The sequence below is a fragment of the Caretta caretta genome, chromosome 26 (genome assembly GCF_965140235.1).
Source record: "Caretta caretta isolate rCarCar2 chromosome 26, rCarCar1.hap1, whole genome shotgun sequence".
Lineage (NCBI taxonomy): Eukaryota > Metazoa > Chordata > Testudines > Cheloniidae > Caretta > Caretta caretta.
Window position 1 is genome coordinate 4,562,834 of NC_134231.1, and position 18,552 is coordinate 4,581,385.

The 18,552-nt window shown below is 45.5% G+C and overlaps 1 long non-coding RNA gene across 1 annotated transcript in view; it reads right to left on the minus strand.

The window, feature by feature from the left end:
* LOC142070152 (uncharacterized) overlaps positions 1-13,058 on the minus strand; it is a 343,262-nt gene extending 330,204 nt beyond the window's left edge. The window contains exon 1 of the long non-coding RNA XR_012666130.1: positions 12,862-13,058. This is a non-coding gene — a long non-coding RNA (uncharacterized LOC142070152). The remainder of the gene's footprint in view (positions 1-12,861) is intronic.
* Positions 13,059-18,552: the final 5,494 nt, after the last annotated feature.

Consider the following 18,552-nt stretch of genomic DNA (forward strand, 5'->3'; position numbering starts at 1 on the left):
GGTGGTTTACATGACCCCCCCTCCCCTACACTGAAGGAGAAACTTAGAGGTCCTGAAGCCTCAGGGAAATTTCAGAGAAATTCATGCAAACTGAAATACATGGCATTCACTCAGGTCTGTACTTCGTTATACTGATGTGGCAGTGACCCCTTTGTCTAGAGAAGAGCTCACAGGGATCCTTCAGGTTGAAAAGATGCTCTAGCCATATAAAATGAGATTTGCAATACTCTCTGGGTTGCCAAATTAAAAAAAAAAAAAAATTAATAACTTTAGCCATCTCATTTGCCTGCATTAGTCTCAGCTTTTGGCTTTATCGCACCAGGCATGAAGAATATAGGGGATTTGAAAAATTAACCAGCATAATGAGAGTTGATTATTAATGCTTAGAGCTAAGAGAGAGGAAAAAACCAAAAAAAAATGAGCAAAAAATAAGGGTAATCTCTCGTTTCCCAAAAGTGAGATAACTGAATTATTGCCATAGTTAACAGATGCACCAAAGGAATTGAATAAATACCACCTATTAGCTTTTTGGGGACCTGATATTTTAACTTCTACTGGCACACCTCTGGAATTTTCTAGAAGAGTTCTGAGGAAAGGGTGGTACCAAAAACTCTGTGCCTCTGACTATGGGCAAGTCACTTAGGAGCAGATTTTCCAAAGCATTCAGAATCTAAAAATCACACCCAGATTTTCAGAAGAGCCCAGCTCACATACGTTGCCCCAAGATAAATGGCCAGGTTCGCAAAGGAACTCACCTTGGTTGGTCTTGAAATCTTTTGAAAATCTGGTCCTTAAATGGCTGCCCACATAGGAACTCGGCTCTTTTGAAAGTTGAGTGTGTTGAGCTCTTTAGAGCAAAGGTGCTCGAGGATAGACTCTGAACAGGCCTCAGGGCCAGATCTTCAATCTAACTACATTGCTTCACACCACTGAGCAACACAGTTAAGTTGATCTAAACCCACAGATAGATGGCTGAGTCAACAGAAGGATTCTTCGGTCAAACTAGCTTCTGCTGCTTGGGAAAGTGGAACAGTCACATTGGAAGGAGTCCCCCCCACCCCCCCATCGTCAACGTAGGGAACATCTACACTATGGTGCTACAGCACTGAAGCTGTGCCTCTAGTGTAGCTTTGGCCTTACTGTCTCTTTGCCTCGGTTCCTCATCTGTAACATCATGGGAGTAAGAACACTTATTTTGACTGTAAGCTCTTCAAGACAAGGCCTGTCTCTTGCTATGTGTCTAGCACAAATGCGCTCTGATCTCATCTCCTAGAGTCATTCCTGTATCATAGAACATCAGGGTTGGAAGGGACCTCAGGAGGTCATCTAGTCCAACCCCCTGCTCAAAGCAGGACCAGTCCCCAACTAAATCATCCCAGCCAGGGCTTTGTCAAGCCGGACCTTAAAAACTTCTAAGGAAGGAGGAGATTCCACCACCCCCCTAGGTAACACATTCCAGTGTTTCACCACCCTCCTAGTGAAAAAGTTTTTCCCTAATATCCAACCTAAATCTCCGCCACTGCAACTTGAGACCATTGCTCCTTGTTCTGTCATCTGCTACCACTGAGAACAGTCTAGAGCCATCCTCTTTGGAACCCCCTTTCAGGTAGTTGAAAGCAGCTATCAAATCCCCCCTCATTCTTCTCTTCTGCAGACTAAACAATCCCAGTTCCCTCAGCCTCTCCTCATAAGTCATGTGTTCCAGTCCCCTAATCATTTTTGTTGCCCTCTGCTGGACTCTTTCCAATTTTTCTACATCCTTCTTGGAGTGTGGGGCCCAAAACTGGACACAGTACTCCAGATGAGGCCTCACCAATGTCGAATAGAGGGGGACGATCATGTCCCTCGATCTGCTGGCAATGCCCTACTTATACAGCCCAAAATGCCATTGGTCTTCTTGGCAACAAGGGCACACTGTTGACTCATATCCAACTTCTCATCCACTGTAACCCCTAGGTCCTTTTCTGCAGAACTGCTGCCGAGCCATTCGGTCCCTGGTCTGTAGTGGTGCATTGGATTCTTCCATCTTAAGTGCAGGACTCTGCACTTGTCCTTGTTGAACCTCAGATTTCTTTTGGCCCAATCCTCCAATTTGTCTAGGTCCCTCTGTATCCTATCCCTACCCTCCAGCATATCTACCACTCCCCCCAGTTTAGTGTCATCTGCAAACTTGCTGAGGGTGCAATCCACACCATCCTCCAGATCATTTATGAAGATATGGAACAAAACTGGCCCCAGGACTGACCCCTGGGGCACTCCACTTGATACCGGCTGCCAACTAGACATGGAGCCATTGATCACTACCTGTTGAGCCCGACAATCTAGCCAGCTTTCTATCCACCTTATAGTCCATTCATCCAGCCCATACTACTTTAACTTGCTGGCAAGAATACTGTGGGAGACAGTGTCAAAAGCTTTGCTAAAGTCAAGGAACAATACATCCACTGCTTTCCCTTCATCCACAGAGCCAGTTATCTCATCATAGAAGGCAATTAGATTAGTCAGGTATGACTTGCCCTTGGTGAATCCATGCTGACTGTTCCTGATCACTTTCCTCTCCTCTAAGTGCTTCAGAATTGATTCCTTGAGGACCTGCTCCATGATTTTTCCAGGGACTGAGGTGAGGCCGACTGGCCTGTAGTTCCCAGGATCCTCCTTCCCTTTTTTAAAGATGGGCACTACATTAGCCTTTTTCCAGTCATCCGGGACCTCCCCCGTTCGCCATGAGTTTTCAAAGATAATGGCCAATGGCTCTGCAATCACATCTGCCAACTCCTTTAGCACTCTCGGATGCAACGCATCCGGCCCCATGGACTTGTGCTCGTCCAGCTTTTCTAAATAGTCCCAAACCACTTCTTTCTCCACAGAGGGCTGGTCACCTTCTCCCCATGCTGTGCTGCCTAGTGCAGCAGTCTGGGAGCTGACCTTGTTTGTGAAGACAGAGGCAAAAAAAAAAAAGAGTACATTAGCTTTTTCCACATCTTCTGTCACTAGGTTGCCTCCCTCATTCAGTAAGGGGCCCACCACTTTCCTTCACTTTCTTCTTGTTGCTAACATACCTGAAGAAACCCTTCTTGTTACTCTTGACATCTCTTGCTAGCTGCAACTCCAGGTGTGATTTGGCCTTCCTGATTTCACTCCTGCAAGCCTGAGCAATATTTTTATACTCACCCCTGGTCAATCTTCCACTTCTTGTAAGCTTCTTTTTTATATTTAAGAGCAGCAAGGATTTCACTGTTAAGCCAAGCTGGTCGCCTGCCATATTTACTATTCTTTCTACACATCGGGATGGTTTGTCCCTGTAACCTCAATAAGGATTCTTTAAAATACAGCCAGCTCTCCTGGACTCCTTTCCCCCTCATGGTATTCTCCCAGGGGATCTTGCCAATCAGTTCCCTGAGGGAGTCAAAGTCTGCTTTTCTGAAACCCAGGGTCTGTATTCTGCTGCTCTCCTTTCTTCCTTGTGTTAGGATCCTGAACTCGACCATGTCATGGTCACTGCCTCCCAGGTTCCCATCCACTTTTGCTTCCCCTACTAATTCTTCCTGGTTTGTGAGCAGCAGGTCAAGAAGAGCTCTGTCCCTAGTTGGTTCCTCCAGCACTTGCACCAGGAAATTGTCCCCTACATTTTCCAAAAACTTCCTGGATTGCCTGTGCACCACTGTATTACTCTCCAAGCAGATATCAGAGTGATTGAAGTCTCCCATGAGACCCAGGGCCTGCGATCTAGTAACTTCCGCGAGTTGCCAGAAGAAAGCCTCGTCCACCTCATCCCCCCTGGTCTGGTGGTCTATAGTAGACTCCCACCACGACATCACCCTTGTTGCTCACATTTCTAGACTTAATCCAGAGACTCAAGTTTTTCTGCAGTTTCATACTGGAACTCTGAGCAGTCATACTGCTCTTACATGCAGTGCAACTCCCCCAACTTTTCTGTCCTTCCTGAACAGCTTATATCCATCCATGACAGTACTCCAGTCATGTGAGTTCTCACCAAGTCTCAGTTATTCCAATCACATCATAATTCCTTGACTGTGCCAGGACTTCCAGTTCTCCCTGCTTGTTTCCCAGGCTTTGTGCATTTGTATATAGGCACTTGAGGTAACTTGCTGATCGCCCTTCTTCCTCAGTATGAGACAGGAGCCCTCCCCTCTCACACGCTCCTGCACGTGCCTCCTCCTGGTATCCCACTTACCTCAGGGCTTTGGTCACCTTCCCCCGGTGAACCTAGTTTAAAGCCCTCCTCACTACGTTAGCCAGCCTGCTTGTGAAGATGCTCTTCCCTCTCTTCGATAGGTGGAGCCCGTCTCTGCATAGCACTCCTTCTTGGAACACCATCCCATGGTCAAAGAATCCAAAGCCTTCTCTCCGACACCACCTGCGTAGCCATTCATTGACTTCCACGATTCGACAGTCTCTACCCAGGCCTTTTCCTTCCATGGAGAGGATGGACAAGACCACCACTTGCACCTCAAACTCCTTTATCCTTCTTCCCAGAGCCACGTAGTCCGCAGTGATCTGCTCAAGGTCATTCTTGGCAGTATCATTGGTGCCCATGTGAAGAAGCAGGAAGGGGTAGCGATCTGTAGCACAAATATTATCAAAATCCCCCAGCCCAAAGTCCTAACCAACTTTGCCTTTATGAGAAAAGAAAAGCACATAGTAAATTATCTACAGAAAAAGATACTACATTGACTGCCATAGCTCCATTGAACTGGGTGGGATCATCCAGGACTGTCAAGGCTAATGGTAATTGATGTTTCCTTTCACACCTGCTCTTTCCTGCTTTATTACGCCTTTGCAAATACCGTTGTCTCTGGGGGAAAAAGAGTGGGAGGAGAGGAGGCAGCCTGCAGAAGGGAACAATTCCGGTTATGCTGCACAACGCTGTTAAATTGCATTCAGCTTCCCTTTCATAAAGTAATAAAGTGTTGTCTGAAAGGCAGCACGGAGTTTTAATTTTCTCATTGTCAACGGATACTCTAATCATGTAATTGAAGGGTGGGTGCTTGTCCTGTAAAGCAAGCAGAGAAATCCAGCACATGGGGCAGCTGCTAGGGAACTGGAACAAGTTTGATTCGCTCCTGAAAATGCTACTTCTAGAAGTAATTTTAATACTGGAAACCTAGAACCCCCCAGTTGGGTAATGGGGCTGAAGAAAACTGAATTTTTTCCGTGGCACCTTCAAACTCAAAGGGCCTGTATTTCCCCTTGTATTGTACCAGTCTGAGACTGGCATAACGGCACTGAAAGCACAGTAACATTACACTGGTGTAATGTAGATGGGAATAAGACCCAAGGTATCTCAAAGCACTTTAAGCATGGAGTCAGATGCCACCAAGGCGAGCTAGTCCCTCTGTACAGTTATCATCTTGGGCTGTGATCTTCATGTATTTCCCATACTACGCAGCATTGGGACTGCTCAACAGTTGGATGACAGACCTACAGCAAACAGAATTGCTGCAGAATCTGGCCATGTTGACTTAAATTGCATTTTACCTTCCTGTCGCCTATAGGGCTCAAGGCCCTAAAATGATGTTGTGATGCTAGCTTGTAACAGAGAATCCAGCCAAGCCCCTCTGCACTATTCCTATGAAGCAAAGGGGGTTGAAAGATGCTAGATTAGCCCACCATGGAGCAGACGTCAGTGGTGGTAGAGATGACCAAGCCGGCTTCTCCACCCCCTCCCCACTGCACTCCGCTGGGGGAGGCATGTATTTCTGTGCATGCCATAAATCCTTGCTTGGTAGAGGACTTCTTGGAGAGTAAAGTGTGTTGAGACAGATTAGAGCAGGCCCAAGGTAGCTTTAATCTAGGCCTAGATCAGTGCAGAACTTGCTCGCTTGAAGCCACAGAATCCCATGGAAGCACGCAGTGAAAGCTGGGCATGGCTGAGATTCTGGCCTCCATGGCTTCTGGACAACCCAGAAAAACCAATCATCCTGTCTGGCATCATTAAAGAATTCCTGAAGCTGTTGGCAAGTATAGGGGTGTTGTTTATCATAGGTTTCTTGGTCAAGTTCAACTGCCTCTTCAGATTTTTTTTGTTTTGTGGTGGTCTGCTAGTTCATTTATGCTGTAGATTTAGGATGAAATCCTGGTCCTACCAGCAAAATTCCCATTAACTCCAATGAGGCCAGGAGTTTGACCATGGTGTCTAGCTTCCTGTACAAGCCTGTTGTGTTCTTTTCTCTACTTTATGTCCCCCGCACCCTTCCAGCTGTTGCTCTTTGAGCTATTTTTACAAAGCTTGTACTAGGATTTTCTGATACTACTTTTCTAACAGCTGACTGACTGCTTTATAGTACAGTGACATCAGTTTTGATTTTTTTAAAGTGCATCCTACAAAAGCAAACAGAGGACTTTTCAGGCAGCAAAACAGCAATGCCACTCCCTCCCACAGGAGAAATGGTTGTCATGGTATCCAATATGGACGCATCACGGTCATCTCAGAGTAATCAGCAATCTTGTGGAAGACAGCAGGCAGCAATATGTAACCACTAACTTTTCAGACTCAGTGATCAGCAATAGGCAGCTGACGACTTTTTCAAAGTAACTTTTAATAACCCTGTGCACAGACCCTGGATACAAATACAGCTGCAGAGCTGCTGTCAGATGGCTCACATACATGGCCCGTCAGCAGAGCTTGTTTTACTGAGGAAAAAAATAAATCTCCCCCCACCCCTGGAAGTTGAGATTTTTCTTGTAATTAAAAGGGACTTGACAGTCATGGGTTCTATTCCCAATTCTACCACTAAGGCAGTGCCTGGGCTTGGGCAAGTCACTTCGCACCAGATTGACAAAGATATTTAGGTGTACAGTAAGATTACAAAAGAATCTACTTCAATGGGAGTTAGACATCTGATTTGGTTAGGATGTCTGAAAATCCTATTAAGTGCCTAGCTGCATCTTTCAGTGCCTAAAGCACCTTTGAAAATCTGGCCCATAGGCAACATCTTTCAAATTCAAAGCTTAAACGGAAGCACCTCTACCCAGCTGTAGGCACACCAATGAAAGTGGCTAGTGGGAGCGGTGCATGCTCAGTACTTCTGCAGACACCTCAGTAAAAGCAACCCAATTTTCAGAAGCATGCAGTTGCCTAACTTTGGGAGCAGAAAGCTCTATAGATCATTACCATTTCCAGAGTCAAGGGATTCAGTACACCAAGTCACATGGCAGGGGGGAGGAGGAGGAGAAAGAGGGAGGAAGGATGTAAATAGTAAACTAATTCAAGACTGATGAAAGGAAATACACAATGCACAACTAACCTGTAGAATTCACAGCCACAAGAGCTCTTTGGAGTCAAAAAGCTTAAACAGAAGGTTTTAAGAACATAATGGCCAGACTGGGTCAGACCAAAGGTCCATCTAGCCCCGTATCCTGTCTTCCAACAGTGGCCAATGTCAAGTACCCCAGAGGGAATGAACAGAGCAGGTAATCATCAAGTGATCCACCCCCTGTTGCCTATTCCCAGCTTCTGGCAAACAGAGGCTAGGGACACCATCCCTGCCCATCCTGGCTAATGGCTATAGATGGACCTATCCTCCATGAATTTATCTAGTTCTTTTTTGAACCCTGTTATGGTCTTGGCCTTCACAACATCCTCTGGCAAAGAGTTCCACAGGTTGGCTGTGTGAAGAAATACTTCCTTTTGTTTGTTTTAAACCTGCTGCCTATTCATTTCATTTGGTGACCCCCAGTTCTTGTGTTATGAGAAGGAGTAACTAACACCTCCTTATTTACTTTCTCCACACCAGTCATGATTTTATAGAGCTCTATCATATTCCCCCCTTAGTGGTCTCTTCTCCAAGCTGAAAAGTCCCAGCCTTAATCTCTCCTCATATGGAAGCTGTTCTACACCCCTAATCACTTTTGTTTTCCTTTTCTGAACCTTTTCCAATTCCAATATATTTTTTGAGAGAGCGACCACATCTGCATGCAGTATTCAAGATGTGGGCGTACCATGGATTTACATAAAAACAATATGATATTTTCTGTCTTATTATCTATCCCTTTCATAAGGATTCCCAACATGGTTAGCTTTTTGGACTGCTGCTGCACATTGTGGATAGTTCTCTGAAAACATCCACTCAATGACCACTCAAGAAAGATCTTGGTATAGCAGCTAATTTAGACCCCATCATTTTAATATGTATAGTTAGGGGTATGTTTTCCAATGTGCATTAGTCAACATTAAATTTCATCTGCCATTTTGTTGCCCAGTCACCCAGTCTTAAGAGATCCCTTTGTATCTCTTCGCAGTCTGCTTCGGATTTAACTATCTTGAGTAGTTTTGTATCATCTGCAAATTTTGCCCATCACTGTTTATCCCTTTTCCCAGATCATTTACCCCATTTTCTCAGATTAAATAAAGAATGTGCTATAAAAAGTTACATTAAATAGGATACAAAAGTGCATATATTATCTCATTTTATAGCACTTCCATTTTTTAATCTGGAAAAAATAGGGTAAGTGATCTGGGAAAAGGGTTAAACCATGAGGTGGCAAATTTTTACATATGTACAAGGGCTATAACTCCTCATGCTTCAGGACATAAAGACCTATAACTGACAGGGGTCAGGAAGAACTTCCCTAGCAGGTTATTCCATTATGGACATTCTCACACCTTGCTCTGAAGCATCTGATATAGGCCACTGATCTAAACAGGCTATGTTGGTCTAGAGGGCAGACGGATTTCATCTGGTAGGGTTGTTCCTGTTTCTCTCTTGGCAGCATTTAATACAAGGACAGGCAACTTTATGTTCTCCATCACCTCCACTGCTTGTTCTGGTATTGTATCTACAGTACTTCCCACACCAGACTATTTTGCCTAGTCCTGGATGGAGGCCTATCATGCAAAATCCAGAGACTCTGTTTGTAAAGTAATGAGCCCTGCACCAAGCTGTACATCCTTCCCTAGGTTCCCGATCATCACAGAGACCTCACTGTGTACAGTGCAACCAGCATTTTGTAAGCCATCTGATATGTAAGGAAGCTGTAAACCCACCACTGAAAATGGACTGGTGAAATGCTTCAAGTTCTCATGTCAAAAAATCCAAAGTTTAAGTCCTAGGCCACCATCCTTCCAGCCACATGGCTGCTGAGCACTGACAACAGATGGCATAAGGCCAGATCAGTCATTTACATCTAGTCTCCATAGCATCTCTCTCCTGTACAGGTGGAGACCTAGAGAGAACTACAGGGTGTATCAGTGTCCAGTAGCCTCACTGAGAATCCTCTTTTTGTATTCTTCCATTCTTCTCCGCCACAAAGGATATTGATAAATATCTAGTCTTCATGTAGTGATTTTTATCAGTACATCTCAATGCACTTTACGAAGGAAGTCAGTACCAACAGCCTCACTTGGCAGATGGGGAAACTGCAGGAGAGGCCTTTATTCTACTTGTTAGAGTCCAGCCACTCATATGTAGTGTGCTGGGGAGAGTGCTGTCCATCCTTAGCTTTCTGTTTTCAAAGGGATGGTAGGGGGAAGGAAAATGTAATTGAACAGAATCATAGACTAAGGTCAGAAGGGACCATTATGATAGTCTAGTCTGACCTCCTGCAGGCCACAGAATCTCACCCACCCAATCCTGTAACAAACCCCTAACCTATGTCTCAGATATTGAAGTCCTCAAATCATGGTTTAAAGACTTCAAGGTGCAGAGAATCCTCCAGCAAGTTACCAGTGCCCCACACTGCAGAGAAAGGCAAAAAAACTCCCAGGGCCCCTGCCAATCTGCCCTGGAGGAAAAATTCCTTCCCAAACCTGAATATGGTGATCAGCTAAACCCTGAGCATGTGGGCAAGACTCACCAGCCAGACACCCAGGAAAGAATTCTCTGTAGTAACTCAGATCCCACCCCATCTAACATCCCATCACAGACCATTGGGCATATCTACCACTAATATTTGGAGATCAATTAATTGCCAAAATTAGGCTACCCCATCATATCATCCCCTCCATAAACTTATCAAGTTTAGTCTTGAAGCCAGATATGTCTTTTGCCCCCACTGCTCCCCTTGGAAGGCTGTTCCAGAACTTCACTCTTCTATGGTTAGAAACCTTTGTCTAATTTCAAGTTTAAACTTCCTGATGGCCAGTTTATATCCATTTGTTCTTGTGTCCACATTGGTATGGAGTTTAAATAATTCCTCTCCCTCCCTGGTATTTATCCCACTGATATATTTATAGAGAGCAATCATATCTCCCCTCAACCTTCTTTTAGTTAGGCTAAACAAGCCAAGCTCTTTGAGTCTCCATTCATAAGACAGAAAAGGAGTACTTGTGGCACCTTAGAGACTAACCAATTTGTTTGAGCATAAGCTTTCGTGAGCTACAGCTCACTTCAGTATGCATCCAATGAAGTGAGCTGTAGCTCACCAAAGCTTATGCTCAAATAAATTGGTTAGTCTCTAAGGTGCCACAAGTCCTCCTTTTCTTTTTGTGAATACAGACTAACACGGCTGTTACTCTGAAACCTTTCATAAGACAGTTTTTCCATTCTGCAGATCATCCTTGGAGCCCTTCTCTGTACCTATTCCAGTTTTAATTCATCCTTCTTAGTATTTACTTAATTAAAAACATTAAACAATCTCCTCCAGAGGAAGAAAACATCAGGAGGGCACAGGTGCTGACTTCCCAATGTGCTAGGGCAGAGGAGGGAGGCAGGGTGCTTGATCCTTGAGTCTGCCCCAGCCCCACTGTAAAACAGTGATTGTTGTGGGCAGGAGGCACAGGGAGAAAGAGGGAGGCACTGATTAGAAGGGCCTGCTGGTGGGTGCTCAGCATCCACCATTCCCCCTTTGGTGCTCTAGCCCTGGAGCACCTATGCAGGTGGGGGGAGGGGAAGAGATATTTCTTATGCAAGAAAGGCTTTTGTCTGAGAAGCCTGTAAACACTTAAGCAATGGAAGAGTCCTAGAGATTTTGTCAGCACTCCTGCATCTCTAAGACTAAGTTTTGTCCATTTCTCTCTCAACCCCTCTTGGCATATTTAGCAGCAGCTCATGAAATTGAATCTGGTGAATTTAAATGATGGCCTTTCCTATTCTGACTTTTTAATTTCACATCCCTTGGACTGTCCCTTTGCTCTCCTGTGATATGTTATCCATCTGTGCCCACCCTCATGCCACTGGACTGGAAATTGTTTCCTTAAGGAATGTTACAGCTCTACTGACTTTAATTAGGAGAAGATAGCAGCCTGAGGGTTGCAGCCAGAGTGTGGGCTCTGTGGGTGGGGAGGGAGTTTGAGAACCAAAATGAGCTCAACAAAATGTTGTAGATAGTCTGGAGGGACACTGACCTCTGATGGTCTCCCACCAGGGAGGGGCTGGACCTCTGTTCACACTCAGATGCCTCAGTGCTTTTGTTTGCTTTACAGTTCATTAGCTGAAAGCAAGGTCACCCAATGGAGTCGATTATTCTGTACCCTTGGCCTTGGGATGCTTTATATTTACATAAATATGTTGGGGCCTTAAATATGTTGATGTATAACTGTATCTGCAGGTCCCAACTGAGACTGGGGCCCATTCTACTTGGTGCTCTACAGCCACGGACAGCCCCTACCCTAGAAAGGTTACAAGGCTGATGAATGGTGGGAGAGAACACCTAGGTTAAGGTCACACAGTGGTGGAATAAAGTGGTCCTCAGTAGGACACTAGCTTGGGACACATGTCCCTGTGCTATCAACCAGAGACCTTAGTCCAGAAACTACCAGCCAAGCCAATAGAAAAGGAAGTTTCACAGAGAAGACAATAACTTTTCCACACCTCATTAAATGTCCAGACTCCATTAGACCTTTGCTTGCTGTCACAGGAGAGATGCTGGGACAGGCACCTGCAATCTGGATGCTGCAGGCCCCTCTGGCTGGATCATCATTGTATTAGGAGTGACCACTCCAAAACCCTGTGACACCTGGTCCTTGCTGGCCCTGGCCCCTGCCATTCAAGGATACATTGGCCTGCTACAAAAAGCAATGAATGAGTTTTATTCAGGTGGAGAAAACTCAGGCCCAGAGCAGGCAAGAGGCTGGCACAGAACCCTGCATCAGCAGTGGCCTAAACTGTCAACCCAGCCCTGAAAGACTGTTCAGCATGTTAACCATGGCGAGAGTCAGACCCCGAGTATAAAAACAGCCTCTATAATTTGCACTGTGTTAAGGTTTCAGGCTGCTGCCCATCACTAGGATGTCAGACTGCCTGCCACATAAAAATATCTATAGCTAGTGGATTTCATGAACTCTCTGGTGCTTCTCCCTTGTGGGGTCAAAAACGCTGCTTGGGGTAGAAGAGGAAGTCAGCATTGACAGTTATTCTTATGATGAAAGGCCGTTGTGGTAGCTTCGAGTCTGCAACCAACCTCAGGGTCTCCCCCCATCTGTTGGGTGCTAAACAGACACACAACCAAGCTGTCGGACACAGAAAAGCTTAGAATCTTAACAGCTAGATAAAGTGTGCCGGACAACTTTTTTGGATCACTCTTCTACAGATCTGAAACAGTTTTCCAAGGTCAGTCTTTGGCGGAGCCAGGAATTTCATCAAGATCTTTAGAGTCTCAGCCTTTAACCGCAGAGCCTCCCTTTCCCTGTGAAAAGACACATACCAGCTTGATGCAGGTGTAACCATTGGCTCAAAGGAATTACTCCCAATTTGCCCCAGCATAAGCAAGAGGAAGATCAGGCCTTCCCTGCATGTTAGTCACAGGGAAGAGCAGATCCACGACACTGGTCTATAGCAGCCCTTCCAGGTCTGCAAAGTGAAAGCCTCATCCATAGCTGCTCTTAGCAGCCGTGCTGAGCCCCTCCCACCTAAGAGTCCCTGCTTGCACAGTGTGCAGCCGCCCACGGCAGTAATTACTCACCTCTCTTCACATTCTTCTGTGGTTCTCTGCTGCGATTTTAAATCAATCCATCAGTCGTGACAGTTTCAGGGGATGAGCCATATCTGCTCTCAGAAACAGGCAAGCAGTGGGTAAGAGCAATTATTCCATAAATGGTTCTCTTTTTCACCTTATGTCTTCTTGGATCCATTACCTCCGCTTCTGTTCCTAGGTAACCCCCATCTGTGGCACATTATTTTTGCACATCAGTTCAGTGTTTACAAAGCCCTGATCCCACCCCCTCTATCCCCACAATGAAAGGCTCAGTGTTGTGTAGGGGAAAGGTAAATTACATGTTAAGTGATTAATTTGTTAACACAATAGACAGCAGCATAGGCTCCCCTCAGAGCTGCCATTTAAAGAGAAGCGCTGTAGATGGATAAAGTGCATCCAGAAAACTCAAGACACAGGGACATCAGCCAGTGAAATGAGCCCTGTTAAATAGTTCTTCACTCCCCTGCCATGCTGGAAGTCAGGAATCACTAAAAGACAGTGGGGTTAGTGCCAAGAGGAAGTGGTAGGGTGACCAGAGGTCCTGATTTTATAGGGACAGTCCTAATATTTGGGGCTTTTTCTTATATAGGTGCCCATTACCCTCCACCCCCGTCCCGATTTTTTACATTTGGTGTCTGGTCACCCTACGAAGTGGCGGTAGCAGCAATGGGGGGGGGGGGAAGAACAGCAATGTGAGGGACACTAGGGGTGGTGGACGTGTTGGTGCTGACACTCCGGTTTTGTCTACACTAGACAAGTGGTCAGCGTAGCTAGACTTGACTTGGTCTAGTGCGGATGAAGGTTAGACACTTTTTAGCTGGCTGATCATCCACCAGCTAGACTGGGGTAGAAGGGTGTTAACTTGCATTTGTGTAGGGAAAGGTAGAGGTTGGTTACAATGCATTAGCTAACTTGAAACCACTTTTCCTAGTGTGGACAATAATTAACGCTGGGTCTACATTAGAGACTTTACAGTGGCACAGGTGTACCACTGTGCTGCTGTAAAACAAGTGTCTGGTCTAGCTGCTCTATGCTGGTTAGAGAGAGAGAGAGAGAGCACGCGCAAGAGTGCTCTCCTGCTGGTATAGTGCTGTCCACACCAGCACTTTTGTCAGTGAAACTTATGTCGGGGGGGCTTAATTGAGTCTCTTATCCAAAAGACAGGTTTCAGAGGAACAGCCGTGTTAGTCTGTATTCGCAAAAAGAAAAGGAGTACTTGTGGCACCTTAGAGACTAACCAATTTATTTGAGCATGAGCTTTCGTGAGCTACAGCTGAAGTGAGCTGTAGCTCACGAAAGCTCATGCTCAAATAAATTGGTTAGTCTCTAAGGTGCCACAAGTACTCCTTTTCTTTTATCCAAAAGAAAGACTTAGTCAGTGAAAGGACTCCCATTGATTTTAGAGGGCATTGGATCCGGCTGCAAGTGAGCGCATTGTTTGCGGAGCTAGAGGAAAGAGGGGTGGGGCTTTGCATCACCAATGGCCCTTCCTGGTCTGCACTCAATTATACTTAAGCAAACAGCTTTCTTTCCATTGACTCCTGGGCTGAAATGCCTTCTCAAATGTGAGCAATAAACTGTTTTATTGTTTTCAAACTTGAAGCTGGGTCAAGGGAAGAAGCCAGGAATTGCTGGATGATTTTATGATCTAATTTAATTCTTCTAGTTCATCAGCCCGAGGTTCCTATATTTGTTCAAGCCCCTGACTGACATACCAGGCCAAGACCTATAAAACAGGAGTGAATGAATGAGTCTCAGTATAACGGCAAAGGAAGAGAAACGCACCAGAGGAAGGGAAATACTTGCTTATTGGCTTGCATGTCCCATCTACACAGGGCCAGATCCTGGCTGATGTAAAGTGGAGCTATGCTGATTTACACCACCAGGATCTGGCCTACAGCATCTATTTTTAGTGGAGAAGAAACTCATTAAAAAAAATCTACATTAATCCTATAGAGCAGTGGTTCCCAAACTTGTTCCATCGCTTGTTCAGGGAAAACCCATGGTGGGCTGGGCTGGTTTGTTTACTTGTTGCGTCCGCAGGTTTGGCCGATCATGGTTCCCAGTGACCGCAGTTTGCTGCTCCAGGCCAATGGGAGCTGCTGGAAGCAGTGCGGGCTGAGGGACATACCGGCTGCTGCTTCCAGCAGACTGCTTCCAGCAGCTCCCATTGGCCCGGAGCAGCGAACCACGGCCATTGGGAGCCGCGATCGGCCAAACCTGCGGACACAGGAGGTAAACAAACCTGCCTGGCCCACCAGGGGCTTTCCTCACACAAGCAGTGGAACAAGTTTGGGAGCCACTGCTATAGAAGGGGAAAAGGTTTTAAATATGCATGTACACAGAGTTACACCTGCCAACCCCCATTGCCTTCACTGGCATCAGCCCCAATATAACTGGGGGCAGAGTTTTGCAGATGGCGCTCATCTTGCTTACAACACACCCAGATCAAAAGCCTTGAATATTTCAGCAACAATTCAGAGTGCTCAAGTGACTCAAGGTCCAAGGTCAGTCTGTGGCAAAGCTAGGAAGCAAACTCAGATCTTGAGTCCCAGTCCAGTGACTGCCACCCTTCCTCCCTCTGGAATCTTATTTTCTTAGCCTGCTAAATATATATGATCTTGTTTGGGGTTCTCTTCACCCTTCATGCAACCTGGACTCTTCTATTCCTACTGTGCTGAAATAGAACCCCCTCCCTCCCTGAAAATTCTCATCTGAGGCTGCCAGAGGAATTATGCATAACAAGATGGCTGGGGGGTTATGTCACTTCATGAAAGCTGTAATTTCCCTGCTATTGATTTCCTAAAGATAAACTTGTGGTTTGCATGTGGTGAAAGCTAATTTAAAACAAGAAAGATGAGTCTCTCCAGAACACCTTGATTGGCAATTGTGATAAATTCCTATAATTACTATCGACTCCAAGAAGGATTTTCATTTGTTAAAGATGTTGCTGAAATGACAGCCCAGAAACGGAAGGAGACAAGGGAAAGCAGCATGCAGCTCCTGCCTTTGCCAAGTTACCCGAGTATTTAGCATCATGCAGATGTGCAAAGGGTCAGAGTCAAAGTACTTTGGCAAGCCCAGTATTACCAACTCCAATCATTGGAAAATTTGAGTCAGGCCACTCAATCATGAGCTTGGCTTAAATATAAGGGTTTTCCCCCTTAAAAAAGTTTTGGTTCTTTTTAATTGGCCTTCTGGTTTGGGCATTTAGGATTAGCTTGAAAAGGTGATACAAGTGTTTCTCTGCAACCATGAGGGCTAGAAGCTTATTTTAAAAAAGTGAAAGCTGAGATTCTTATGCATTCAACAGCTGAAGCTTTAAGATGGACACCAAGTAGGACCAACCCTCCCCCCCCCCACCACACACACACACACAAACCTTCAGCTTGGGACCTTATTTAAGCAATTACCCTGCCTTGAAACCATTGTACCTTTGCTGCTATTGGTACTCATGCTAGCTAGATCAGGCACATCTACACAAGCTGCAGTCACCCCCCCCCCCCCCAATCCAGTGCAGACACGCCAGGAGTTCAGATGAGCACCCATATGGCAGGCTGCACCAGTGCCGATCCATTTGGATCTGCAAACTCAGGCTGGAAACAGCACAGGAGCTGCCTCTTTGCTGTAGTTCTGTTTGGAACATAGTTGGGAGGGGGAAAAAAAAAACAAAACAACCACCTAAAAATAGGGAATGGGGTAGGGGGAGCTAGCCAATTGTTTGAAGCTTCAGTGAAAGTTCAGTTGGACTATCAGCTCGAGAAGCATATAAGTATTGTATTGCAATACATGTATCATGGTCACAGGAGGAGCTTGAATGGGATACACTGTCCAGAGTGGGGAGAACTGAAAGAGTGTGGAACATCCTCCTCTCAGGGACAGTGAATCACAAGCATTTGCCACTGAGCAGAAAACCCCACTGTATAGTGTAACCCACACACCAGGGTATGGTGTTCTGTCCCATCCAGTGGCAGAGTCCACTTAGAGAGAATGAGTCTGCTCTACAGCCTTAGCTAACAGGCAGTGGGCTTTGAGCTCATGCTGTAGAGGCTTGTGTACTAAGCTCCAGAGGTCCCCAGTTCGATCCCGCCCACCGACGACTGGGGGTATGTCGGCGTTACAATGGCACACCCTGCGATGATGCATTGTGCAAAAGCATGGAAGTATTAGGATGGAAATCAGAGTGCAGCGTAGACAACAAAAACCCAAAAAGCACAACTTTGGGGTGTTTGGATGCATGCGGGGGACCTGGTTGCATGGCAGGAGAAAGACCCTCCCAAAGAAAGCTAACAAAGTCAGTGGACCTTAGTATTGCCTTGGACAGACAAAAAATGGTGGATCCTTGCATGACAAGCAGACCCCCCACTTAACGAGATAAGGGGAAGATTCCAGTACATGCATAAACAAAGGGGACACTGGCCTTCCAAAAAATAAATATATATACACACACAGCGCGCAGCTGCTTGCTCCCAAGAAATGGCTTGCAAGAGAATCCTCTGGCTTCTGCATGACACTCAAAAGCCACACTAGGATACCTTAGGCCACCTGCAAACAGTGTTTCTGCATTAGATTTTTCACCCTTTAAATCTAGTCTGTTGATGGGCATGGAAGCCTCAGCCAGAAGCTCTGCTACTCACAGTCAGGAGGTGAGCGGTCATTGAGTGGCAGAGAGGAACAGAACAGCAGATAAAAACAAGTGCTTTGTAGGAGACCGTCTCTTGCTATTTAGGTAGTTGTTTGGCTGGTCTAGTTTCCTTTTCCCCCCTTGGAGATTGAGCACTTGATGGTAAAATACAGCCTTTATAAAAATGAAGGGTCAATAATTAACAGCTGCAAAGCTGTCATTTCACACAAGACCCAGCTTCTTAGCTACAGGCGGAAGGGAGAAAATGTCAAGGACACAGCAGGTATTTCAATTGCCTCACCTAACTGCTTCCTTCTGGGTTTAGCCAGGCTTGCACATGTCCTGTACATGTGCACACTGCAGACCACCCCCATAACCACCACATGTGAACAGTAAGCACACAAAGAAATGTTTGCATAAGCCACTCGCGTAACTACCCAGATCCACATCCCCATATATGAAATCACTGAGGCAAGTACCTAGTCATTTTTACACCCACATACAAGTTTGAACTTCCTCTAATTTTAAAGACTGTGGAAACTTTATTGAACTGCTAAACATCCCAGAGCATCTGACATAAGCTTCTGAGAATGAAGTTTCCTTTCCAGGATGTAAGAGAAGAAAATTAACAGGTGATTCATTCATAAGTGAAGGGTTTTTTTTTGCACAGTTTGAACACTTCAGTTCTGATTCTAAGCTATGGATGAGCTGAGGGGCTTAGGACATGAAACATACTAAAGAGGCATGTCAGTATTAGCCTCGTTTTACAGAGCAGTTACAGAAAGGTACAGTTGAGCCAGTAGCAGAACTGGAACTAGAAGCCAGGAAATCTGGCCTTATTCCCTGCTCTACTTTAACCTCTAGAGAATATTCCCTTCTTGGAGTTTTCCTTCTTTTAAAGGAGGCAGGGATGCTAGCTTCACTTTGGGGTGTGCTCAAGAAAGTTTGCAATCCAGATACTGTATGGATGTTTTAGCCAAGGCTAAAAGTGGGAGAAGAGATACTGACATCCTAACAGCTGCTCCCTGTAGCACAAATAATTTGGGGAAAGAGGA